The 27,841-nt window shown below is 42.5% G+C and overlaps 1 long non-coding RNA gene across 2 annotated transcripts in view; it reads right to left on the bottom strand.

Annotated features, from left to right (window-relative positions):
- LOC129624102 (uncharacterized) overlaps positions 1-22,563 on the bottom strand; it is a 59,765-nt gene extending 37,202 nt beyond the window's left edge. Inside the window, exons 1-3 of one of the 2 annotated variants that reach the window (XR_008700753.1) lie at positions 22,468-22,563; positions 19,960-20,212; positions 17,892-18,028 (exon numbers count right to left, since the gene is read on the bottom strand). This is a non-coding gene — a long non-coding RNA (uncharacterized LOC129624102). Of the gene's footprint in view, positions 1-17,891; positions 18,029-19,959; positions 20,213-22,467 lie in introns of those variants that run through there. The other variant, XR_008700754.1, reaches the window with a different exon arrangement.
- Positions 22,564-27,841: the final 5,278 nt, after the last annotated feature.

Here is a 27,841-nt window from a genome sequence, read left to right as displayed (position 1 = left end):
AGGTGCTTACTGGGTAAAAGGAGAGCGTGTACTGAAGACCATGAGCTCAAGTACAGCAGTTTGGGGAGGGTCTTAGAAATTGCGTGTGTGCACGCTCAGTGGCTCAGTTGTGTCTGACTCTTTGCCACTTCATGGACTATAGCCCACCAGACTCTTCTATCCATAGGATTTTCCAGGCAAGAATACTGGAGTGGGTTGCCATTTCCTACTTCAAGGGATCGTCCTGACCCAGGGAGTGAACCCTTGTCTTCTGCATCTCCTTTGTTGGCCAGGGGGATTCTTTATCACCAATGCCATGTGGAAAGGAAATGCTAACCCACTCCAGTATTCTTGCCTGAAAAATCCCAAGGACAGAGGAGCCTCGCGGGCTACAGTCCATAGGCTTGCAAAGAATCAGACACAACTGAACCACTGAGCACGCATGCACTTAGAAATTAGTTCAACACCCCCAAATTGTGGTTTATCTTCACAAGTAATCTTCAAGACAGTGACTCTTGTCCCCATCTTACGAATGAGAAATTCAAGGCTCAAAGAGATTAAGTAAGTTGCCTCAAGTAATTATTTAATTAGACACAGATAAGCCTTCAAATCATTGTCTATATGGTTCAGTCATGTTAGTAACATCCTGTTAAGAGCTTTTGTTCCTCACCTACTTTCAGCATGTTTTCCAGTTTGGGGCCTGTGATTCTAATGACAAAGAATAAAGAGAGCATCTTCATATTTAACTAAAATTTTCCATTTATAATGTAGTATTTAAGACCACTATTTTAATCTAATTATAACTTCTGATAATAAGTTAATCTTTATTCCCTCTTTGCTTCACATATTTCCTTTCTTACGTTCTTTCTTGCTTTCTTTCCTTCCTTCCCCTCACTCTTTTTCTTTCTCCCCCCTCTTCTCTGTTTCTTGTAACTTTTTCATTAACAGATATTCCAAGAGACCTTAAAAATAACTGCTTCTATAGATGAAACAAGGAGCCATTATTTATTCTCAATTAATAGTTGAACTGTACCAATAACAAGGTTTTGGCACTGTTCTTACAGAGAAAAGCTATGCTGGGTATGGTAATGCTTTACATCAGGAATACTGTTTCTTGAAATATCAGATTAGCTACCGAGAACTAGTTTTTCCTTCTAAATATCATCTGTGACCAACATCTTCCTTGACTTACTTCTCCATTTCACCAAAAACTGTTGTCTGTTTCTTAAAATGCATTCTTCTCTTGACCTCTACCTGGTTCTTTGCTAAATCTACCATTGGAAGCACCCCTTGTTTATCTAAGCTCTAAATGTAGGAGTTCTCAGAACTTGGTTCTTGACCCTTTTCTTTATATAAAATAGAGGAGAGGATCTCATTTTACTTCTAAGACTTAAATTATTATATCATGTATAACATATATTCCTAAATTTTATTCCTAAGATAGTCTTTCTTTTAGACACGTAACTGCAACTTCTCATTCTATGTTTCCCCATAGACGTCCCACATATAACCTAATTTAACCTATCTGGATCTAAATTTTTGAGATTTTTTATCCCCAAATATGCTTCAATTCCACAGTTTCTTGCAAGTGTTCCTGACAGCAGTCTAGCTGTCACACCCACCCGACCCCTATATTTGATCAAGCACCAAGTTCCCAATTTATGAACACTTAGAAAACAGTCAGAGGTGATTTTTCTCAAATATCTGAAGGTAGGCACTGTTGGCATTGGATCAATGGCTTAATAATATCAGGACCAGCATTCTTTCTTCTTGTTACCTCATTGCTGAAAGATGGCTACTTCTGTTCCAGGCCTTATATACCCATCTAAGGCAGGAATAAGAGGGAAAGACATCACTACCCTCTCTGCAACTTTTATCAGGAACACAAATGCTTTCCTAGAACCTTCGCAGTATTCTTCTGCTGATGTTCCCCCATCCAGAACTAACTGTGGCCCTTGTCTCTCTCACAGCTAAGAGGGAGCTACATGTAAGAAGCAAAGGAGAAGGTGATGAGGAAGTGATGGGGCAGATGCCAGGTTTGCACTGAAAGAAGGTCTGCTGGATTTTCTTTTGCAAAGGTCTGGTCTTACGTATCTTTCAGGGGTGCAGGATATTCTCTGCTTGCCCTCTGAATCAACCCTCTGCCCTCGTCATCCTGCTCTCTGCCCTGGGAGTCTGACCATGGGGGCTTGTGGGGGTAGAGACAGGGGAAGCCACAGAATTCCTGAGAGTGACCAGAGAGAGAGGTCTGCCTGGGCTCCCTCCATGCCAGACCCAGGCTAACATCAGTGCCTTTCTCTGCTCCAGTTTCCGCCAGATGGCCCAGTCCTACGGCTGAGCTCTCTTTTGGCTTTGATAACAACGCTCTCCCCTGGCCCCTCAGGCCATGGGCTGGTGAGGGCACACCCTGCCCTGCCCCTGTTTCTGGCTCTTCATTGAGGACCATCAGGAGTCTGTTTCTCCAACCAGCGCTGCTCCTTTGTAAACAGCCCCTTCACTCAACCTTCTCCCCTTCACTCAATCACCCCTTCTGAGTGAGCCATCTGTTTTCTGCTCAATATAGTAATCAACACTATAACATCATTCTTATTATTAATGACAACACCACACCCTATACAGAATGAGACGAAAGCTGGCTGGATGTGGGCGTGGAAACGGGAGACTCACACAAGGCCCTGCTGTTCAGGAATGTGGTGCTAGCAAGGCCATGGGTTGAAAGACATGCCTTTGAAGTTCCCCTTCCTTCCACCAAATTCTTCGTGACCACTGAATGGGCAGAAAATACATCCTCCAAGTAATTTGTCTTCAACTTAAAACATTAACTATCAATTTTTCTTATGCACCACCCCAGACTTGTCAGAGGACTCGTGCGCAGAAGGAAAGCAAGGGATTTAGCACCATGTGGGTGGTGGAAACTGCAGCTGGACACTGGCAGTAGGACATCATCCTAAGGAATGGAGCAAATAAACCTCTCAAATGTGTGTACACAGAGGAAAGGGCTTTCCTTCCACTCCTCAGGAGTTATATAGCATTCCTTTTGGAAACTCAAGATTTTCAAAATTTCCTGAAGCCTTTATGACACTCCTTTCTACTCTACTCTGCAAATTAGTTGACCCTGAAATTACTTGACCATATGTGTGGGGTTTTGTCTAGCATCTCTATTCTGTCATGGGTCTGCCAGTGGGTTCATCTCCACATTATGGCTTCTTTCTTCTTCACATCCTTTAATGGTCTCTTGGGTTAAAAGGAGGTTTGCTCCTTGTGTTCCAGATTTGAATGTGCTAGAAATAGAGGAGGCCAGGGATCCTGATGAATTTGCATATGACTTTTCCTACCCATCTATTACTGCTGGCTATTAATTAGATCTCGATTTTATGTTTTCTCCCCACCTTCATGTTTTGTGTATTATTATTAATGCCCATATTTAAAAGTAAAATACAACAGGTACACATCTGGAACTTCAATGCCTCATCCTCTGGTTACTATGCACCAGTCCCTCCCTATTTGCTATATGCTCCCCCTTCCCAAGCCAAAGTTTTAATGTAAAAGTCTGTCTTTCTGATTACTCTAGATGTAACAGTATCTAGGGTTTTTTTTGGGGGGGAGACAGGAATAAAATAATTTGTCGAGAATCATATAAATGCTGTAATAAGAATTTTAAAAGCATAATTGTTATGAAAATATTTTCATAGGTTTCTCTACCCAGGAATAAATAAGTTATCTTTCCTTAAGGCATTTATTAATATGCTGATGAAAATTTCTGGATACAGTACTGACAGTCACGATAATGAAATCCACGGGACTAATTATACTGTTACCCTCCTGCAGTATCTTAGATTTAATTTAAATGACTCACAGCCACAAAAGTATAAGCCTTAATGCACTGGTATGATCAAGTATAGTTTTTTAAAATGGAAAGGACTTTATAAAGGAAGTTTGAACATTATTTATAAATAAAGCAGGGTTATCCTTCAATATCTGTATTCTATCAGGGAAGACTTTATTTTTTTATCTTATAACTTTGCTTGTGATTTATTTGCTATCAAGCATGACAGATAAAGGAATGCTAGAACTTTATGGAGCTGGAAGAAATGGTCAAGTACATCTAATCAACTCTCTTATTTTACGATGAGGAAGAGAAGACATGGGTCAATTGCTTGACTCAGGTCATGCACTTTGCTGAGACCAAAGCCTAAGACAAGGATTTCTCTGGCCATACAGTGGTTACAACACCAAGCTTCAAATGCAGGGGGCATGGGTTCAATTCCTGGTCAGGGAACTAACATCCCACATGCCACATGGCATAGTCAAAAATAAGAAAAAAGCCTCATATAGTTTTGCTCAAAGTCGAATGCAACAATTATTAATATTAGGCATGCTTTAAGTACTGGATAAAATGTAGATTCCTGAGACCCACTGCCATACTTACCAATAAGAATTTCTAGGCTAGCATCCATAAATCCACACTTATACAAAACCTCCCTAGGATAAGTCTTATCTACACTGATGTGTCAGAACCACTTTCTGGAGGTGGTTCTCCTCTTCTGGCTGTGTTTCCCATGTAGCCTAGGCACTGGAGAGGGGGAGAAATGAGAAGATGCCCATGGGGTTAAGTGGTATTATGGGGCAAGGGGACAAAAGCCATAGAATAAACTGGAGGATCAACCCACAGGGTCCATGTTACTTGAACATTTGGGGAAAATTTTACTTTTATATTAAATCATATATTTGTAATACTTGTACTGAAAGAAAAATGTGTTAATAATGCAAATGTTAAGATTAAACTACAAGTTGAGAGGAAGGGCAGAAGATGAGGCTGAAAATTCCAACCTTCTAATCACATAGTTAGTTTTTCTGGTGACCAGTCTCTGTTCTCAAGCTACCTAAAGCTTCCTATCATTAGCATAAACTTGCCTGTTACTGAAAGGACTTCTTTATGAATAATAGAACTCCCCTATGACTAAGAATGAAAGTGAAAGAGGAGAGTGAAAAAGTTGGCTTAAAGCTCAACATTCAGAAAACTAAGATCATGGCATCTGGTCCCATCACTTCATGGCAAATAGATGGGGAAACAATGGAAACAGTGAGAGATTTTATTTTTGGGGGCTGCAAAATCACTGCAGATGGTGACTGCAGCCATGAAATTAAAAGGCACTTGCTCCTTGGAAGAAAAGCTAAGACCAACCTAGATAGCATATTAAAAAGCAGAGACATTACTTTGCCAACAATGGTCCATCTAGTCAAAGCTATGGTTTTTCTAGTAGTCATGTATGGATGTGTGAGTTGTAATATAAAGAAAGCTGAGCACTGAAGAATTGATGCTTTTGAACTGTGGTGTTGGGGAAGACTCTTGAGAGTCCCTTGGACTGCAAGGAGATCTAACCAGTCCATTCTAAAGGAGATCAGTCCTGGGTGTTCATTGGAAGGACTGATGCTGAAGCTGAAACTCCAATACTTTGGCCTGCCTGAAGCAAAGAACTGACTTATTGGAAAAGATCCTGATGCTGGGAAAGATTGAAGAGGACAGGAGGACAAGGGGATGACAGAGTATGAGATGGTTGGATGGCATCACCGATCTGATGGACATGAGTTTGAGTAAGCTCTGGGAGTTGGTGATGGACAGGGACAGCTTTTATGCTGCAGTCCATGAGGTCGCAAAGAGTCAGACACTACTGCGTGACTGAACTGAACTGATGACTAATGAAATTTCAAGTTTCTTTTTTTTTTTTCAATCAGGGATCAAGCCTGAGACCCCTGCAGTGAGAACAAGAAGTCTTAATCACTGCACCACTAGGGAAGTCCACAAGGGTTTTTGAAACTCTGTGCCAGGAACCAGAAACAAAAAACAAACATACACACACACACACACACACACACACACACATATATATATATATATATATATATGGACAGACACATATAGCCATATATCATATATATAAATTAAATGTTATTATTAATAACATATTATTAATATTACATTTTAACATATAATCAATATGTAAAAATTATATATATAATATAAACTATGTATTATAATACAAAGTTATATACATAGTATATATAATATAGATATGATTTTTATATCTATGTAACTAATAAACAATTTATAATAATTTATAAATATATAGATATAAATATATATAGATGATATTTATATATATTTATTATATAAATTTATGTTTATATAACTTCATATTATACATTTTGCACATTTAATAATTTTAACATAAAAAACATAATATATTTATTAAAAAATATATAATAAATATATGATATAAAAGTATATATTATGAGTATATGATTATAATTATATAATTCATATTATATTAATATTATAACATATTATTATTATATGTAATTATTACATATTATAATAATGCCACAATGTTATAGTATATTTTTTCCTAATGTACTTTAGATATGAAAATCTTAAATATGCCAATATGTCTGTATCCTCTCTGACTTAGATATATTCACCATATGCAGGCAAATCCTGCTTCATCTCATTTCCATACCAGGGACCATAAATTCCTAAAAAGGAAAATCTGCACTTTTATGCTTTTTTTCTTTTTCTCATTTTAAGTTCTTATTAGTTAAACTCCTATGCTAACTGGTATCAGGCCCATCCTCAATTGAAATTTTGATTGTCTCAGATTGGGCTTAAGAATCGTTTTAGGGTTCTCCAGAGAAACAGAACCAATATGATATCCTGATTGAGAGAGACTGATTGTAAGGTCTTGACTCACATGGTTATGGAGGCTGAGAAGTCCCATGATTTGCCCTCTGTAAGCCATAGACCCAAGAAACCCAGTGGTGTAAGGTTCAAAGGCCCAAAAGAGAGGGTAAATGGTGCAAGTTCCAGTCAAAGATTGAAGACCTTAAACAAGGGCACTGAAGGCAGAAGATTGATACCCATCCCAGGTCGTTAGAGGGAAAGAGCAAGTTCTCCCTTGCACCACCTTTTTGTTCTATTTATTCAGGTCCCCAGTGAACCACATGGTGGATATCCACATTAGGGAGGGCAATCCACTTTACTTAGCCCACCCATTCAAATGCTAATCTCTTCCAGAAACCCCCTCACAGACAGACCCAGAAATCCAGTCAAATTGACACATAAAAAGAACTCTCAGGAGAATCAAGGATTATTTTTGTGTTAGGACATCAATGCTTTTTTGAGAAGGAATGTAGCTAATCACTAAGATTTACACTTTCATGGCTGCTCAATCACACAATTAGGTGTGTCTGACTCTTTGCAACCTCATGGACTGTAACCCACCAGGCTCCTCTGTCCATGGGATTCTCCAGGCAAGAATACTGGAGTGGGTTGCCATGCCCTCCTCCAAGGGATCTTCCTGACCCAGGGATCCAACCTGCATCTCCTGTGTCTCCTGCACTGCAGCAGATTCTTTACCTGAGCAACCTGGGAAGCATTTACATTTACTTACATGGTTGAAATTAAATCTCAGTAGACTGTGAAATAAGAGGCTTCTGGAAGCTTCCTGATGGGAGAGACTGACTGTGGGGAAACTGGGTCTTGTTCTGATGGGCTGGGCCATGCTCAGTAAATCTTTAATCCAATTTTTTCTTGATGGGGAGGATTGTGTTCTCTCCCTGTTGTTTGACCTGAGGCCAAACTATGGTGGAGATAATGAAGATAGGTCCTTCAAAAGGTCCTGTGTTCCACTGCCACACTCAGTGCCTCCAATTCTGCAGCAGGCCACCACCAGCCCACGCCTCTGCCAGAGACTTCTGGACAATCAATGGGCAAGTCTGGGTCAAGCTCCTTTCTCCTGGGTCCTGGTGCGCACGATGTTTTCTTTGTGTCCTCCAAGAGTCTGTTTCCCCAGGCATGTGTAAGTTCCGGCGGCTCTATTGTGGGGTTAATGGTGACCTCTTCTAAGAGGGCTTATGCCATACCCAGAAAACCAGAAAATTAAGGTCAGAAAACTAAGATCATGGCACCCAGTCTCATCACTTCATGGCAAATAGATGGGGAAATAATGGAAACAGTGACGGACTTTATTTCTTTGGGCTCCAAAATCACTGCAGATGGTGACTGCAGCCATGAAATTAAAAGACATTTGCTTCTTGGAAGAAAAGTTATGACCAACCTAGCATATTAAAAAGCAGAGACATTACTTTGCCAACAATGGTCTGTCTAGTCAAAGCTATGGTTTTTCCAATAGTCATGTACGGATGTGAGAGTTGGACTATAAAGAAAGCTGAGCGCCAAAGAACTGATGCTTTTGAATTGTGGTGTTGGAGAAGACTCTTGAGAGTCCCTTGAACTGCAAGGAGATCCAACCAGTCCATCCAACCAGTCCATCCTGATTATTCATTGGAAGGACTGATGCTGAAGCTGAAACTCCAATACTTTGGCTGCCTAATGTGAATAACTGACTCACTGGAAAAGACCCTGATTCTGGGAAAGATTGAAGGCAGAAGGAGAAGGGGACGACAGAAGATAAGATGGTTGGATGGCATCACCAACTCGATGGACATGAGTTTGAGTGAGCTCTGGGAGTTGGTGATGGACAGGGAGGCCTGGTGTGCTGCAGTCTGTGGGACCATAAGGAGTTGGACACAACTGAGCAACTGAACTGAACTGAGACTGTGAGATCTTTGAGAAGAATATATCTCATTCTTCTGTCTCCAGAATCTGGTACAGTATCTGTCACATGTTGAATACATAATTACAATATTTTTTGAAATATGTATTTCAGATATTAATTTAGAAACTCAATACAAACAATGACATGTAGCCAAAATCAAACTGCTAAAACAAAATGATAATTTGTCCTCATACTTATGGCACTTAGCTCTTCAAAGGTTAATTGAGTTAAACTAGAATAACTAAGTGTTGCACTTTAGATTCCAAATAATAATAACTATTATTATTACATCCACATTTGACATCAAATTAACAGGTGTTTTGACATCTTAAATGATAATCACATTTTCAAATCAACCATGCAGTAACCCAAACTGCTACAAGTGACCTGAACTATCAGAATAAGTTTTCTTCACTTCAGATTCATTAGTTATATAATATTGTCTTGCTTTTGGTATGCAAAAGGATGGGCTACACAGTTTGAATATTTTATAACAAGTTTGAAAGCATTTGTTGACCATGTAAAGGATTTCTCAGGATTAAATTTAACCAACTGATTTTTCCAAGTATCTATCTCTTCTAGAATTATTTTTTAAATGAGCTATTTAATTAACATAAACTGATTTGTTGTAGATTTAGATAGTCTCAAAATACATCTTAAACTGATTTAATGTTTGGGATGGAAGCTTGAAAGAAATACCAAGCAACATAATTTTAGACAGAAATAGTAACTATGTCTTTTTCAGCTTGAGTAATATGAAATACTGGAGAAGGCAAAGGCACCCCACTCCAGTACTCTTGCCTGGAAAATCCCATGGATGGAGAAGCCTGGTGGGCTGCAGTCCATGGGGTCGCAAAGAGTCGGACACGACTGAGTGACTTCACTTTCACTTTTTCACTTTCAGGCATTGGAGAAGGAAATGGCAACCCACTCCAGTGTTCTTGCCTGGAGAATCCCAGGGACGGGGAAGCCTGGTGGGCTGCCGTCTATGGAGTCACACAGAGTCGGACACGACTGAAGAGACTTAACAGCAACAGCAATATGAAATACATAAGCGAAAGGCATTAGTCAAATCTCACTGTGAATGGTGACTGCAGTCATAAAATTAAAAAACACTTGCTTCTTGGAAGGAAAGCTATGACAAACCTAGACAGTGTATTAAAAAGCAGAGACATCAAACATCACTTTGCTGACCTAGGCCTAAATAATCAAAGCTATGGTTTTTCCAGTAGTCATGTAAGAGTTGGACCATAAAGAAGGCTGAGTGCCAAAGAATTGATGCTTTTGAACTGTGGTGCTGGAGAAGACTCTTGAGAATACCTTGGACAGTAAGATTACCAAACCAGTCAATTCTACAGAAAATCAACCCTGAATACTTATTGGAAAGATTGATGCTGAAGCTGAAGCTCCAATACTTTGGGTACCTGATGCAAAGAGCCGATTCATTGGAAAAGAGCCTGATGCTGGGAAAGATTAAGGACAGGAGGAGAAGGAGGTGACAGAAGATGAGATGGTTGGATGTTATCATCAACCAGTGGACATGAGTTTGAGCAAACTCCGGGAGATAGTGAAAGAAGCCTGATGTGCTGCAGTCCTTGGGGTTGCAAAGAGTCCAACACAACTGAGCAACCGAACAACAACAGAAATAATAACAGCAAAAATGAGGTCGACTACAATTTCAGTTACTATTTACTGAGTGGTTACTGTTAATTTTCTGAAGACTCTGCCAAATGGGGATAAACTGGTACCTAATTCACAAAGTTGAGTGGTCAGAATGAGATAATAATGCAGGTACAGATCCTGGCCACTACCAGACTCATAGTAACCCTCTATTCGACCCATTCCTCATGACCTTAAAGAATGCTGTGTCCTCTGAGTCTTTCATAGAGACCACCCTCTGGAAAATTTCTGAGCCTCACACATCCCCTAAATGTATGTTCTAGTGTTCCAAGATCCCTGAGTATTTTATGCCTTTTCTGTCATCTGCCATGACACTCATTTCTCTTTTATCAACAAAGGTCACCACTCTGTCCAGAATTCCTAGACCTACCCTAGCATTGAGTCTTTCCTACCCTCTGGGCTCCTTGTCTGACTGTTAAATCCTGTATCTCAAAATAATGCCTTCAGGTCAATGAATTCTTGCTTTAGGAATTTTACTCTCTAGTCCCCTTGATCAAGATCCTCAAAATCCAGGCCCAGGGGTATACCTCTAGATCCTACTAGTCCATCCTAGCTGGTCCTTGCAGTTCCTTCAGGGTGTAATACTCTTCTTCCCTTCCTTGTCTGCAGGTTCTGTTGGGGTTTAAGCCTACTTAATTGGCCTGGTGGGGCTTCCCTGGTGGCTCAGTAGTAAAGAACCCACCTGCCAATGTAGGAGACTCAGGTTCGATCCCTGGGTTGGGAAGATCCCTGAAGAAGGAAATGGCTACCCAATCCAGTATACTTACTTGGGAAATCCCATGGACAGAGGAGCCTGGTGGACTGCAGTCCATGGGGTTGCAGAGAGTTGGACGTGACTGAGTGACTAAACAAAAGCAGTAACAATTTTTGGCCTGGCATCCAAGAAAGATGGTGGCACAGTTCCCTTGGGGAGTGGTATGGGCACCTGTTGCCTTGTTGAGAAGCCTCCAGAGTATCTTCCTACACTGGGAAAGTGCCAGCTCTTAGAAGGGCAAGGGGCCATTTCTCTAAGTGTCACAAGTCCAGAGGAGTGTACAGAGACATAATCTTCGGGGGCATCTGTCCAGATGTCCCCAACCATGCTTCAGGGTCTCAGGTTTTTTCAACCAGTGGCCTGGCCTTTGCATCACAGGCTCTAATTCTGCCCCATGCTTGCTGCTCAGCTGCACCTGCTCTCTACTGCAGGATGTAGGGGCCTTTTTGTAAGCTACTGAAGAGTCCTTCATGTTCTTACACATCTTTTAACTTTTCATAACCCACCCTCAACTCCTCACATCCCTGTGGAAGCCATCAATGCAATAACCAGCCAACTCCACTGTCGTTAGGCGGTGTCCTCTGAATGCTTTCAAATGTGGGAATCATTGAGGGCGTAAAGGTGTTCCCTTCTGCCAGGATGTTTCCCCAGGTATCCACCACCTTGTGCCAGAAACCACCTATGCTCCACATGTAAGTTACATTGGGGGTTCCACTGAACTTTTTTCTTATAAGCCAAAAAGGGAGGGATCTAGTCTCTTGCTGCTGTTGCTGCTAAGTCACTTCAGTCGTGTCCGACTCTGTGTGACTCCATAGACATCAGCCCACCAGGCTCCCCTGTCCCTGGGATTCTCCAGGCAAGAACACTGGAGTGGGTTGCCATTTCCTTCTCCAACGCATTAAAGTGAAAAAGTGAAAGTGAAGTCGCTCAGTCATGTCTGACTCTTAGTGACCCCATGGACTGCAGCCTACCAGGCTCCTCGATCCATGGGATTTTCCAGGCAAGAGTACTGGAGTGGGGTGCCATTGCCTTCTCCGGATCTAGTCTCCTAAATCCATCTTATTTTCTGCTTTCCTGGAATCACCTGTGTCAATTAGGGTCCTCTGGGAAGAAGATACCAGAGAGAAGTGTGAGAGGGTTTTCAGGGAAACGCCTGTGGAGGATGAAGGGGAGAAGGAGTCAGCATAGGTGGGAGAGCCTCAAACCACAATACAGGTCTGGTTTGACAAAGAGAGATGGGCACAGGATGAGAAGTTGGTCACAGAGCTTCAGACCGCAGTGCAGCTCTGAAGAGATCATGGCCATTCCTCTGGGGGTCAGAGAGCAAAGACTGGCCATTAGAGTAAGTCCTGCGTTGGGCAAGAATGACTAGTCCAAGGCTTTGGCCATGTGTGGTCCTTGGCTGAGAGCAGCCCAGGGAGATGGTTGCCTTGGTGTCAAGCCCATGGTGGGTCTGAAATGTGTGAGTAGCTGGAGGCGCTCTGATAATTCCACTGCTTGAAACAGGTGCATTAGAAGGGGATCTGAATGAATAGAGCATTTGAGTGCCTAGAATGTTCCATTCTGACCTAGGGGATGGTCATATAAGTGTGTGCACTTTATGACAATTAATCTAGTCATGAACTCAGGACTTGAGTTCTTTTTTATATGCCTTTTATATAAGTACATTTGTTATGCAAATATATTTACTTTAAAGATGTCAAGTAAAGAGATGAAGCCACTACTCTGAATAATTCTACCTAGACATTCCAAAAAATCTTACCCCCAGAAATAACCACACAGTGAATTATAAGTAGTTTCAATTTTATGTATATTATTCAAAGAATCACCTCATTTCTCCCACCACACTCTGTACTATCTCAATATAATGAGTTATCTCTGCATGTTATAGAGTAACTGAAGAAAAAAACTCTTATTTTTTTGAACCACAATATTCTCAGAACTTCTAAAATTCTTAAAAATATATTTTCTTCATGCATGATTTTAGTCCGCATTAAAGTCCTGTGTGTAATGCATTCTTGCAGAGTTTCTGCCCAGACCTGAGGTCTGATCATTGCTGGGATGGAAAGTGAGTGCCTGAGATTTCAAGTTCTCTTGTACAAATCTGTAGCTGTTCAAGTGCCTTAGATAGAATTTGGATCAGGAGACTGGAACAATGGCCAAGCACACCCCCAGTCCTGTTGGTATAGTCCATTGACTTCTTGCTCTGACAGCCACAACTTAAGAGCCTTTATCTCAAAAGTCACAGCAATAAATGGAAACATAAATAGAATAGTGTGAATTCAGTACCAGCCAGAAAGCAGTGACTAAATTTGGAAGTAGGCTGCTTTTGTTTTGCCAATTTGGCATTAGGATCTCTGCTTTAGTCTTAGAGACGCTCCATTATTCTGGTCATGGCCCTCTCTCCAAAAGCAAGATCAAGACATTCTCACAAAAGTGGGAACATTTTTCCTTTTCGAAAAAGAGGAAGCAAAAAGTACTTTTGAAATTTTCCAACCATGAACTCCATGTGAAAGATTTAGAAAAATAAAATGTTGAAAACCTGTTGGAAATGGAATAATTGTCTTTTTTCAGTACTCTTAGACATTCTATCAGTCTCTTTGTCAAATTCCACCAATGCCTTTTAATTAATGAGCATTTCATTAATAAGAAGTCAAAATTTTTAAAATAGAATTCAATTTGTTCTCTCTTGAAAAATGACACCCAAATCCTATAAAATGAAGTTGTAAGAGTTGCCCTTCTAAAGTGTGTTTTGATGGAACTACTTTTCAAAATGCAATTAGAAAGTATAGATAACTTCATCATTGTGACATAAATTCAACACAAGATTTTTAGAAGGATTTTTTTTTTCTTTGTAACAAAGTCACATTCTTTAAGATTAATGTGACAGAAAACGTGCTCTACTTCTGCCCTGCTTCTGTCCTAGAGAAGTTTTCAAGCTGGCTACATCAGGTTTCCAGGACAGATGTCAGACCCATGTTTTGGGGCTTTTGTCAAATAAAGCTTCATGTCGTGATCTGGCCCCAGCAGCTGACAGAAGGGAGCTCTCTTCAGTCAACAAGTAAAGAAACATTTGGAAAAAAATCTGTAATACCTGAAAAGAAATTTCACACATCATTGAAAACAAAGGAAAGGAAAGCTAAGTAGATTGGGATTGAAGCTCTTTTTAAAATCGTGTTAGCCCAAAGCGTTCCAGTCAGTAGTCTGAAGGCACCACAGATGAGGACAGATTTACCACTTGACTTCCCTGACTAACAATCTCTAAGCTTGAAGGAATCAGTGTAAAAGGGAATGGTGAAGCTTAATGCATTCTGAGTTTTTCTAAAGGCGGTGTGTTGCTTAAGCATGAATTCTCAGGATATAAAATGTAAAGATAAAGTAGACTATCTTGACTGCATAACAAATTTAGAAACAGGGGGAAAAAAACTGAAATAGTGCCCGGAAAAAGCCATGGAGTCTTTCTAGAAGAAGAATGTGGAATAAAATAAATGCCTAGGGTTTTGGCTTGGAGCTATGTCTATATGACAAGATTGATTCAATTATTCTGTGGCTGTTTCCTTTTTTGTTTAAAATAATCCAATAGCTGCAAAAGCAATCTGGGAACTGCATGGTTTATGGGATCCAGTTTTCAAGATAGGAAAGGAAATGATAACCAAACTGCATTTGCGGATAAACCATTTCTGTAATCAAAATGTCTATGATGAAGGTAAGTGGGGAAATATTTATTACTGTCCTTGTTTAATCTAAACTCCTTTTTTATCAAATTAACCTAGAGTGGATGCAACTCAAGTTTACAAATAAGTGATGCCCATTTCTGTTTTAAAGCGCTGGGCTAGAGAAACTGTCCCCTTAGATGGAATTGTAAAGCTGACTACCACTTGGAATTGGTACTTTGTTTTCCACAAACACTTGTAGCATAATCCATATATAAGTAGGATGAAATAAGGTGCATACTTCTTTCTTTCCATGGAGCATGTACATTTCATATAACCTGGGAGTGTGAAGAGGGAGAAAGGGTGCTGTGGGATACAGAACCAACAATAGATGAAACAGCTTCTGAAAAATAAAGTCAATATTTCCAACTAATTCATAACCTAGCTGCTCATCTTTTCTCAATCAAAGGCTGAGAAAAGGGAAGGCAAGAATTTTTCATGGCTCCTTCCCTGGCAGCCATGAACAATACTCACAGGTATCTGAGCTGAAAGCACCAGCCCAGCTGTTATGGTGAAGAAGAGCCACTCCCCAGTCTTCCTATCATGTATTCTATCTTGGAAATTAGCCATGAGAAACAAGAGAGATGCAAACATGATGTAGTTGATGAGATGTGCATGATGTATTGCAAGACAGAAAGTTCTTATATGGAAGAAATCAGTTTAAGCCACCATAGAAAAAAAAATTCTTTGCATTACTATATGAGTTCCAAGCTTTGATGATGGTCAACACGGCATGGATCTTCATGGTATGTGGATTAACGTGGAAGAAAAAAAAAAAAAAATCCAGCAGAAGCCAGGTCTACAAAGGACAAAAGGATTCAGTGGGAAATGCTTGTCAAGCTGTTGGAAACACAGGGTTTCTATCAATAACCGATTGAGAAGAGGCTGCTAGCCCTGTTGCTGTACCCCAGCCATATTTGTAATTGTTGTGAAGATGTATAAACTTGAATGTCCACCTCCCACTCTAGCTTCCTGACCAGATTACAGCCTCAGCAGCAACTGTGCTACAGTTTAGCCAGTTCAAATTCCCCACCAGCATATTCTGACATCACCTTCATCTCTCATCATGTCTTCAGTAGTTTTTAGCAGTTCCCAGGATACTCACTCTCTTACTCTCAGGCCCTATCATTTAAGCTGCTGCCCACAGATTTTGTGAGGCAGCCACCTTCCCTTCCTGCTGCTGCTCCATCCTATACAGGGGAACTCCAGTGGAATGGCCAGCGTCTCCACCTTTGAAACCTTCCAGAGCTGTGTTTGCCATCACTGAGTTCTTCACAGAAACACAAGAATGTTTTTTCCCATGAATTCTGTGCAATATCGTGTCACCTGGGCCTTTATACAGTACTGTAGGTGCCAGGAGTGATTCTGGGTCCTTGTCAACCAGTCCTTATAGCTTCTCAGGAGTCAGAGCCCATCTCTTGGGCCAGCAGAGGAACCAAAATGCTCTGCCCTCATCTCCTCACTCATCATCACTTTCTGTTCAACACCCAGCTCTCCCTCACTCCTCCCTGCTGCCCTCAAATACTTCTTTTCAGCCCAAAGGAGCAAACTAGAAAAGCCGCCAAGCATAGGAATGGCAATCTAGGAGGAGGAGGGATGAAGGGCCACCGGCCTGCCACACCCAGTCTCTAGAGTGTTGCTTATGCTGCGCTGTCATATGAAGAAGTTGTTCTCAAAAAGTTCACTCCTACTGGATGTGAGTCTCAGAAGGCAAGGTACCCACTGTGACAAGGCACACAGCAGGCATTTTCTGGTAGATGCTTCCATAGGCTCTTGCCCCAGGAATCAGGGCTTTCAAAGACCCAGAGGCAAACACTGCTGCTCATTCTTAAGGCCCTGAGTAGGCTTAGGATGGACCTAGATAGGTTCACATGCAATAATCTGATGGAGTGTTACCTGGAAGACATCCAACTGGAGCTCTCCGGGAAGCTGGCTCCTTTTTATTCGCTGTTTTTATAAGACATGTGTCTGACAAATCTTGAGATCTCGACATCAACTAAGCAGAGCAGGGAGGAGCAGATCTCGACGTCAAGTAAGCAGACTGGAGACAAACAGTCTTTGGTATGAGAAACTGCCATTCAGTGACTGTGAGCATGGGCAATTTGCTTAACTATCCTATCCAAGCCTCGTTTTCTCATCTATAAAATGGATGAGACTTATAAAATGGACTATAAAATGGAAATAATAACTAGAGTTGTCAGTGAAGACTAAGTGAAATAACACTCATAAGGGAGTGGCCTCAGGTACAGTAGGTGGTCAGTAACTGTCGGTGACCATTTACCAGCATCACAGACTTAAACACAGACAAGCCTGGAGCTGACTAATGCAAATGTTAGTGTCTCCTTCAGAGAATATGTCCCCCAAAGTCGTCGTTAAATGAAAGTAGGAGCAGACACTAAGCACTGTCACCTACAAAAAGGAAAGATAGATGCTGCAGGCATGGCAGTGAGTTGCCTAAAGTCTGAGGATTCTGATAGAAGAAGGCTGTAGGAGCCAGACCAGGACTGCAGCTCAAGTCACTGATATGGAAGCAATTAAAGAATGTGATAAAGGCTCTCTTTCAGCCACATGTAGTTTGATTTAAAGTGGAAGCAATAGGAAGAGACCTGGTGACATCTGGAAGGTATAAGCAGATCTGATTTTAAGTTCAGAAACATACAAGAGTCGTGTTAAACACAAGGGGAGCTGTTGGGTGGTGGGTGGCTCTGTGCGGCTGAGAGCCTCAAGGGAAAGTGAGTTACTGACACTACAAGGAGCCTGGGAGGCAGAACTTACTGGCTTGGCTGGGCTCACTTCATCTCCTGCAGCTGAGTAGGGAGGTGTGAGCAGGAATGTGGGAGAGACCCAGACCAGGCTTCACAAACTCACTGAGTGTCCCTGATGACCCACTACGTTGTTCTCCCGAGGGCACCACATATATCACGCAGGTGCTCCACGGCCCAAGAGCACAAAGTCAGCCTCCCTGCTCATCAGCTCAAGTGAGCATGACAACCTGACACCCTAGCGCCTATGGAAAATGGGATGGCCTGTGTGTCTGGAGCGGAACACAAGCCGGAGACTCACAGGCATTTTCCAAGGCGGTTAGAAGACAAATGGAAGAGCATCAAATGAAAATCGAGTGTCCCTGTCTCCATTTTGCAGATTGTAATCTGTGAAAGGGTAACTGATACTGAAAAATAATAACAGAGGCAGATATAACAAGGTAATAGTTTGAAAATGATGAGTGTGACTTTTTCCTTGCCTTTCTGAGTTCATGATCTTCACCCACCTTGGCCCGAGACAACCACCTGCATGGAAAATCAAAATTTCTTCCAGAAATGAACAGGGGAAGATTGAAGTTGTACTTGGTTTCTGACAATGTAGCAACATAAAGCTTTACTAATACTCTAATTCGCTTTATTCCTTACATTTCTTCTTCCATGGTATAAAGAAAATAATCCTCCTACCTATGTTGTGACTAGAGGAGCAAGTCAATAAAGCTTATGATTCTACTGCAGATGAAAGACCTTACACAGAAGAAGGCAGTGGGAACCCGCAGGAAAGAGGAGAAAAAGAAAGGGAGGAGGGGAAGACCATTACACTGTGTGACCACTTTATTGTGCAACAGACAGTGCCTGTCTTATCTGGGCTTCAACCTAGCCTGGTGTGGATATCACATATCAAACCATCAACATTCAGGCTGAGGACAGATAGGGGCTCCTGGGACTATACCAGCCTGTACACAGTCACAACAAAATAATCTTGGTTGTTTGGCGAAGTGAGGGGGAGACAGGCCTAAGTTTTAGCTTCCCTGGACCACTCTTGGTTCCAAACAGCACAGAAGAGACCCAGGTATACTGAGAATCTGGCTGGGGTCCATGCTTAGAGCATCACCCTCCCTGGGGCCAGGTGGCTCTGGATTGAGGGCTCTGGCCTAGACAGGAGCCAAATGAGAGTCACCCTCAGAATTCAGAAGGCTTCCTAGCACCCCTGGGAGAACAGTTGGAGGCTAAGTGTCCTGTAGAGTATGACAGGCATTGACAAGGAGGGAGAAACAACAGCCAGAATGCAGCCACAGAGGTTCACAGGGTGCAAGACATCATTCCAGAAGCCAGGGAGCCAAAGGACACCATGTCTGAGAACCCTGATTTTGCTTCCACCATGAGATCTTGTAAGTCTCACCATTCTTATCACTTATCCAGATGACTTTTTGAAATGAAACTAGGTGCCAAGCAGATGACACAAATCTGAGAGATAAATAGTGTTGGGGTTCTTTTCCTAAAAGACTGAGCTGAAGGTGCCTTTTTAAGACTGCAAATCAGAATCCAAAGTATTAAAGTTAGTTGCAAATTGTACTGGCTTGTTTTTCTCCAGGTAATTCAGTTCAGTTCAGTTCAGTTCAGTTCAGTTGCTCAGTCATGTCCGACTCTTTGCGACCCCAAGAATCGCAGCACACCAGGCCTCCCTGTCCATGGCAACAAAACCAGATTAGATATAGGAAAAAAAAAAAAAAAAAAAGAGCTACATAGTCTCTGCATATTATAGCTGGAAGGAATGACGCTAAAGCTGAAACTCCAGTACTTTGTCCACCTCATGCGAAGAGTTAACTCATTGGAAAAGACTCTGATGCTGGGAGGGACTGGGGGCAAGAGGAGAAGGGGACGACAGAGGATGAGATGGCTGGATGGCATCACTGACTCGATGGACATGAGTCTGAGTGAACTCTGGGAGTTGGTGATGGACAGAGAAGCCTGGCGTGCTGCGATTCATGGGGTCGCAAAGAGTTGGACATGACTGAGTGACTGATCTGATCTGATCTGATCTGATGAATGAAATCTGCAGTCCTACTCTGTAGCTGAATAAAACAAGAAGTGGGAATGCACAGACCAACCAGGAGATATACCAGGCATTTGTTCCTCATCAAAGTGAACCAGGAAGGGGGTGATCCACAGCAATAACAAGGAATGACAGTGTTAAATGCTGACCTTGTTCCTATGTATAGTTTTTGAGAGATTACATGAACACGGATGAATGTCACTATTGAGCTCACCCTAAGAGATGAGGCTGATATCATTTTAAAAAATAATGCTTATGGTCAGTGACTAAGAAGTAAACACATCTACTGCCTGAATTCAGGAAGTGATGTTTCATAGTGCTTCTCAGTTATTAGTTATACACAGGCGCCTACATCAGCTATCTGCTACCACATAACCAATAGCTTAAAATAACAAACACTTACAGTCTCTGAGGTTCAGGGATCCCAGAGCAGCACAGATGGGTAGTTGGATGGTTCCAATTCAGGGCCTCCCAGTTAAGCTGTTGCCTTGCAGTCTGCAGTCCCCTGAAGTCTGGGTCTAGAGGATCAGCTCCAAGATGCTCCCTCTCATGGCTTTTAAGGCCACGAGGGCTTAGATCCTTGTCATGGGAGTTTCTTCATAGTATAGCCAGAGGGTCTTCGTGATGTGGCAGCTGGCTTCCTCAGAGTGAATGATCTGAGCGAGAGAGAGAAGCAGAAATGACATCCCATCACTTTGCAGCATTCTATTTGTCCCACTGACCAACTGATACAACATGGGCCATGATTACACAGGGCAAGAATACCCAGAGCTGGGATTGCTGGTGCCATCTTGGAGGCTGCCTGTATGAGTCCTTGTAAAGGAGAAAAAATTCAACAGACAGCCCCTGCCCCCAATAAGTTCTTTGTGACTTGAACTTGCAAAAACATGAAACTAAATTACAAACCCCTTTGGCATAAATAAGTTGTACAAAAATGCACTATAATATTTTAAAGCTTTGTTTTGCTCATTCAGAATAATCAGGCCTCACAGAAATCTGCAATCTTCTCAATCCCGAGATACACATTTTAATAAGGTGTCCCTTGATAATTCCACAACCATCTAGCTTGCTCAATGGAAGATAAGTTTCACATTGCAGTGTTATTGAAAGCTGCATTAAATAGATATCTAATCCACTTACTGCTAGAATCAACAGAAAATTCTGCATTGCTTTTTTACTGCTACACTTTTTGCTGATGAATGGCTGCAAGTTTGCCTGTGCAAAAATGGAATCTGCATAATACATCTGCTCCCAACATAAATATGGTACTGGCTGCCACAGCACAAGTTCTTTGGATTTCGGCATGCCTATATTCTGTAGGCCCCAAAATGATTCATTTTCCCTCTCCCCTTTTTGATCTGAACTACTGATCTGAACTTCCTTTTCAGAATGCTATGATATCATTTGCCTTTGGTTTGGCATAAAAAAGATCATAAATGAAACTGCAAAGCAGCCACTGAAATCACGTGGTGATGCTGTTTGAAGGCGAATCTCTAGATGGTACACAACATGCTCATATTAATTAATTCTAATCACGGAAATTAAAAAGTGACCTCAACTTGTGTCCTACTAGTACAAATATTTTCTCCACATGCAACTGTTTCCAGATTTTCGATTTATGCTGAGAAGCATAATCGAATGAAAAAGTGCCAGTTTTCATTTAGAGCCACATCAGGATGTTACCCCAAGAGAGGGGAGGGGAAAGGCATCCCTAGAGATCACCCCTGGGTCTCCACCAGTAGCGCTGGTTCCGTTAGTCCTGCCGGTGTGGGGGCCATGCTGAGACCCAGGGGCCTTCTGTTCTGACTCCCTCTTTCTTGTGTCCTGTCTAGATTGTGAGATTACCCCGTTTTCACGCCAGGTCCAGCAAGATGAGAAGTCATCATTTTGAAGGATTAACTGAAGGGGCAGAATGACTGTGGGGATTAGGAAGCTGTTGTCACAGTAAAGTTAGCTCAGTATTGGAAAACAGTTTCTATATGTTTGAGGAGATTTTGAACCACTTGCCACTGAACTTCCTTTGACCATCCAGAAAAGAGAGCTGCTTAACAAAGGATTTTGTAGCTTTGACATGAGCATGGCTTTCAAGGATGGGACATTGGGACCATCAGCCACAGTCCATTATGTTCTAACAGTGAGTGTATCAGGACTCCTTGTCTATCTGAGCAGGTAAAATAATCCTCAAAAAATGTCCCCTAGCCTTGGCCTTCACCTCACAGGAACCCAGGAGACGGAGCTCTGACATTAGCTGCTCAGCTCCGTCTGTTGGTTTATGGCAGCTGACATCAATACCAGTCCTGGAGAGATATAGCTCATGGGTCTTCCTGTTCACCCTCTCTCTTGCCTGCTGTTAGGAGATGAATGGCCACTTACTCATTGAAAGAGACAAGAAATTAAATCTCTCACACAGAGCCAAGAACACACCAACTTTAGGCCTTTGTTAAATCACAGCTGCAGATGGAGAAAGGCCCCCTACCCCCACTCCCATCCCACTCCCAGTTTCTGGCTAATCAGTATGTGGCTTGGGGCTACTCGGCAGAAGAACTTGGAGTACTGTAAAGCCATGCATGCAAAATACTGATGTTGACTCTGCTCCAGGCCTTTGCTTTTTAAAGATATGCTTTCAAAACCCTAAACATTTGGAGGGAGGATGGCTGGAGACAAAGAGAGAGAAACTGCTTTGTTATGAAATCCCTTGAGATAATTCTCTGATGTACTCAGGATTCAGTTCTGGTGGGGAAGTTCCCAGAAACCCATTTTACCGAGGGTCATGTTAGTGAACACTCTTTGCTGCTGAACTGCTTCAGGGGATCCGAACTAAAGCATCACGAAGAGAAGGAGGAAAGGAGAACAAGGAAATCCTCACAGCAGCAGAGCAGGCTTGGGGCACCCACAGCCAAACTTGACCCACCAGCAGTCATCTCAGGTCCCCTGGCAACACTTCGGTGCTTCTGGGACATGGCTGGATTCCCCTTTCATTGATGATGAAAATGCATCCTGTAGAGACCACGAAAGGGATCCCTGGAAGTGAGCTGCCTGTTCACACTTTAGCCGCCTGGGCTGGGAGGAGACAGCAGGGGCTAGAATCTCATTAGACCTGCAGCCAGGGAGTGGTTTAAAGCATTATTATGTCGTGAAGTTGTCAAGGTCACTGGCCAGGCTGCCTCTCTGGAATCCTGTGGTTCCTGATGACAGGTTCTTTCAACCAGGTAAGGAGCGGAGCGGTGGCCGGCAGCCTGAAGCACAAGAGCAAGCAGCCTAGCTCGGCTCAGGAAGGTGACTGCACGCTGGGCTGAGTCGTGGGGGGCGGAGGCGGGGGGGCGGCGGCGGTAGTAACAACCCTTACTGTCCACTGAACTAGCAAAAAGACTATCCCCAGTTCCACCACTCACAGTTCTGGAAGAGTGCCTGCCTGCCCTGTCATCACCCTGACATCTGAAAGAGACACCCATCACTCTCTGAGTGCTCAGGCTGAATTACCTATCCCTTCATTTCCAAATGGGACCCTGTATTAGTTCCCTCAGGATGTATAACAAAGTGCCACAAACTGTGTTGTCTCAAACGATGGAAATTTATCCTCTTACAGTTCTACTGTCTAGAAGTCCAAGATTAAGATGTTGGCAGGGCCAGGCTTCCTTCAGTGCCTCCGGGAAGGACTTTTCCCAATTTCTTCGCACATCTCATAACCCCCGGTGTTCCTTGATTTGCAGTGGCCTCATCTGCCTTCCTGCTATGTCTTTGTGTCTTTACATGGCATGTCTGTCTTTGTCTAAATTCCCCTCTTATAATGACACCAGTCATATTAAATTAATTTGATTACATCTTCAAGACCCTATTTCCAAATAAGGGTCATTTACAGAAACTGCCAGTGAGGATTTCAACATATCTTTTTGAGGAACATGATTCAATCAACACAGGCCCATTCTTCACTCTGTACCAAGATGGGAACACACATGACTTTCCCGGGTTCACAGCTGGACAAACCCTGCTGCCACCAGGCAGATGGTCAACCAAAGTCAAGGTGTTAAAATGGAATCTTTGAAGAAGCGAAGGCCAACCCTGTGCCCTTGGAAGTCGAGGTCAGCTTAGGATCCTGAGCCTGACAACGGCTTCCATGGCTGTTCCTGCCTTTTTTCCTGAAGTTCCAGAGGAGAAGGTGTAGACCTTCACCATAAAAGTTAGCTGGGAGGGGCTGTCCTTCCTGCGACCTCAGAAAAATGGATCCTGGCTGTCTGTTCAGTGGTGTTCTTGAAGAACTCTAGACCTACTGGGCAAAGCCTTCTCAGCTTGGGAATCACTCAGTCTGCAGAACTCAGAGAAAAAGTGCCTGGTGAGACGTGCCTGCCTTAGCTCTCCCAATAGAGGCTGTTCCCTAGGACTAGCACAGCCCTTTTGCATTGTCCTCATGTCAGGACCCTGTCAGAAACTCTTCCAAAGGGTGGTATTCTTGTGCGTCGAAGCCACAGGGTGGAGATCTCACTCTCAGAAACAAAAAAGACCGGAACACCACACCTCACCACTTGTGTGCTTTCTCTAGGATGTTCAGAGAGGGAGGCTCCGATGCTTTTCACCAGACACTAATATTGTGTTGTCTAAAACATCACCCTTCATAACTGGATTAAGGTTACTGACTTTGAAACAGCAATTTTCTTTTTGGAAGCAAGGATACTGTCAATATCAAGTGCTATTGTTGTTCAGTTGCTAAGTCATGCCCTACTCTTTTGCAAAGCAACAGACTATAGCCTGTGAGGCTCCTCTGTCCATGGGATTTCCCAGGCAAGAATACTGGAGTGGGTTGCCATTTCTTTCCCAAGGAGATCTTCCCGACCCAGGGATTGAACCCATTGACAGGCAGATTCTTTACCCCTGATCCACCAGGGAGGGCCAATATTAGGTGGGAAAAGGTTAATGGGCAAACAGCAGAATTGGGAGAACATACTTCTCACAGCCAAGGGAGAGAAAAAACAAAACAAAATAAAACCAAGGAGAGATTTGGTGTTCATTCCAAAATTCTTTCCCCTATTTGGGGATTATTTCTCTCTCACATCTTGAAGCCAGTTTGGTCCTCAAAAATATGTGACTGTCATTTAGTCACTTGCTGTGGGGTTTACATATATGATCTGACAGACCCCTAAAGAGATGGTCTAGCATGGCAAGTAACTGGTCCCAGAGCCAGACGGTTGGGCTCAAGTCCACATCCTACCTTCTATCTCCTCACATGACTCTAGGAAGGCTGGCAAGTCTCTGTGCTGTGAAAAAGGAGATCTGAGCACCAACTTCCCAGAGCGATTGCAAAGATTAAAAGAAATAACCTGTAGAAACGCTCAATAAATGTTAGCTCCTGTTGTTAGGTAGGCTTCCCTGGTGGCTGAGTGGTAAAGAATCTGCCTACAATGCAGGAAACGCCAGGAGATGCACAGTGGATCCCTGGAGGAGGGCATGGCAACCCACTCCAGTATTCTTGCCTGGAGAATCCCATGGACAGAGGACCCTGGTGGGCTACAGTCTACAGGGTCGCAACAAGTCAGACATGATTGAAGATGACCGAGCACACACTGTTAGGAACTATAACTATCCCCACTTTATATAAAAGGAATCTGAGCTTTGGGAAGAATGAATTGTTTGCTCTGGTCACACAACTAACTGTGGAAGACAGGACTCAACCCTGGATTTGAAAGCTCCCCAGACCCCCACCACAGCATGACTATTGCACATGATCGCCTCCCTGACAATTTGGACCAACATCACCTTTCAGGTTTCTCCTGGAAGTCCAGCACTGTCCTAGCTTCCCCTCTGGCTCAGAGCTCAGGGCTCTGCTTTGGAACCCATCTTCCCTAGCAAGCACGTCATAGTTCAGTCTAAAGCCCCACCTTCAGCCAGATGCTTTCCTTGGAATCTCCTTCAGCCAGCACTGCTCTTGAATTTCTAATGCAAGAGTGGCCACACATGTCTACTGAAACAGCAGCAGCTGATAATAGCTTAATTCCTTGTCCTTCATTCATTCAATGATAACACAGATTTTCCAGGCACTATGGGTCAGGCACCATGTTGCCACTGATGACACAACCCAAGCTCATGGCCCCAGTCCTCACAGTGTTTATGGTCTAGAAAGGAAGGAAGACATATGGGTAATTAACTCACACATAAATGTTATGAACTGAGGTACCATTTATGAACACTGAGCAGTGGGAATGCCAAGGAGGAGATGCTTTGGATGCGTCTAGATGATTGAGTCTGAATTCATAAAGAGGGTATCAGAATTGCAAAGCATCCTGGAAAAGAAGAAACAGGAAAGAGAGATGGAACAGGTTTGAACTTGAGTCACCATGGTGGTACGGTCAGTGTGGCAAAGCTTGCTGAGCCTGGGGGAGGGTGATAGGATACAGCTGGAGGTCCAAGTAGAGTCCAGAGGGAGAGTTTCTTGAAAATCTGTTGAGAAAACTTAGTTTTTCTGGTGCTGAAGCTGAAGCTCCAATACTTTGGCCATCTGATGTGAAGAGTTGACTCACTGGAAAAGATCCTGATGTTGGGAAAGATTGAGGGCAGGAGGAGAAGGGGTCGACAGAGGATGAGATGGTTGGATGGCATCACCAACTCAATGGACATGAGTTTGAGTGAGCTCTGGGAGTTGGTGATAGACAGGGAGGCCTGGCGTGCTGCAATCCATGGGATCTCAAAGAGTTGGATGTGACTGAGTGACTGAACTGAACTTCCTGCATTGAAGGCAGATTCTTTACTGTCTGAGCCACCAGGGAAGCCCCCAAATCTGGGATGAGGCCTGGAAATTCCCATTTCTAACATTTCCAGGTCTCTGCTCCCACTAGCACCACACTTTGAAATTCCCCTGAAACGGCAAAGAAAATCTCTTGAAAAAGATACGTCATTGAGAAGTTGGGAACCAAAATTTAATGATTGCTGCATACCTCTCTGATCTTGTGACTTTCTCTCTCTCTCTCTTTTTCTTTTTCTAGCCTATTCACCATGCTATCGGCATTTATCTCATATAGCAGGCAAGCCTCGGTGCTCTGCACTGGTTACTCCTCTTGCCTGGCATCCCTTCCCTCATATCCCATGCTTACTCCCTCGAGGCTTTTGGATCTTTTCTCATTGAAACATTTTCTGGAAAATGGTTTAAAATACCACGCCCCCTCTCCCCAACACAGGCACACGTACACACACACTATCCCCCTAATCCAGCTTCATTTTTCTCCATAGCATACATTACCACACTTTACACTGTATATTTTACTCATTTGTTTGAATAAATGCATGTGTCTCACCCATGAAAATCTGAGCTCTATGAAGGCATGGATTCTAGTGTTATTTGTTCATTATGGGGCATCTAACAGAACAGTACTTGAAACACACAGTAAAAATACTTAATATTTCTTGAATGAATCCATCAAATTGATTTTCTCACACTCTGTTTTAAGACCAAGGCTTGCTCAGTCATTTTCTTGCTCAGGAAGGCTAGTCAAATGGCTCTATGTCACTTATTAATAAAACGGGAATAATAACATCTGTTTTACCCAGATTTCAGAGTTTGAAGAAGAAAAACTGAATTATGAAAGGGCTGTGAAACACTAACTGTAATGCAAATGAAAGTTGTTTTTAATTATTTTCCAATTCCCACAAAAGAATATGACACATATATGCAAAGGAGCCATTACTATGACCAGTATTTTTCAGGCATACTTGAATAGGCAGATTTCTTTGTTTCACTGTGTATTCATAAATAACTCTTTGTATGTGCCATAGAAATAGAAAAAATACAGAAGCTGCTAGTAGTGAGAAAAATAAATAGAAAGAAGTCAAGTGTAAGATTATTCAATTGAATATATTTAGTTAATGTATAAATAATAATGAGTGACATTGTTACAAGGCAACTTAAGGATTGTTAATTCAATATCATCTAGTAAAGTAACAGGGAAAAGCAAATGTTCATCAATTTTATTTATATATATATATATAACTCAAATGTCCCTATGCTATGCTATGCTAAGTCACTTCAGTTGTGTCTGACTCTGTGTGACCCCATAGACGGCAGCCCACCAGGCTCCCCCGTTCTTGCCAGGCAAGAACACTGGAGTGGGTTGCCATTTCCTTCTCCAATGCATGAAAGTGAAAAGTGAAAGTGAAGTCGCTCAGTCGTGTCCGACTCTTAGCGACCCCATGGATTGCAGCCTAACAGGCTCCTCCGTCCATGGGATTTTCCAAGCAAGAGTACTGGAGTGGGGTGCCATTGCCTTCTCCAAACTATGGGTTCAACTGAGATCACACTGACT

The sequence above is a fragment of the Bubalus kerabau genome, chromosome 12, assembly GCF_029407905.1.
Source record: "Bubalus kerabau isolate K-KA32 ecotype Philippines breed swamp buffalo chromosome 12, PCC_UOA_SB_1v2, whole genome shotgun sequence".
Classification (NCBI taxonomy): domain Eukaryota; kingdom Metazoa; phylum Chordata; class Mammalia; order Artiodactyla; family Bovidae; genus Bubalus; species Bubalus kerabau.
The sequence above is the reverse complement of the archived record's forward strand: the minus strand, read 5'-3'. Positions and strand labels throughout refer to the sequence as shown.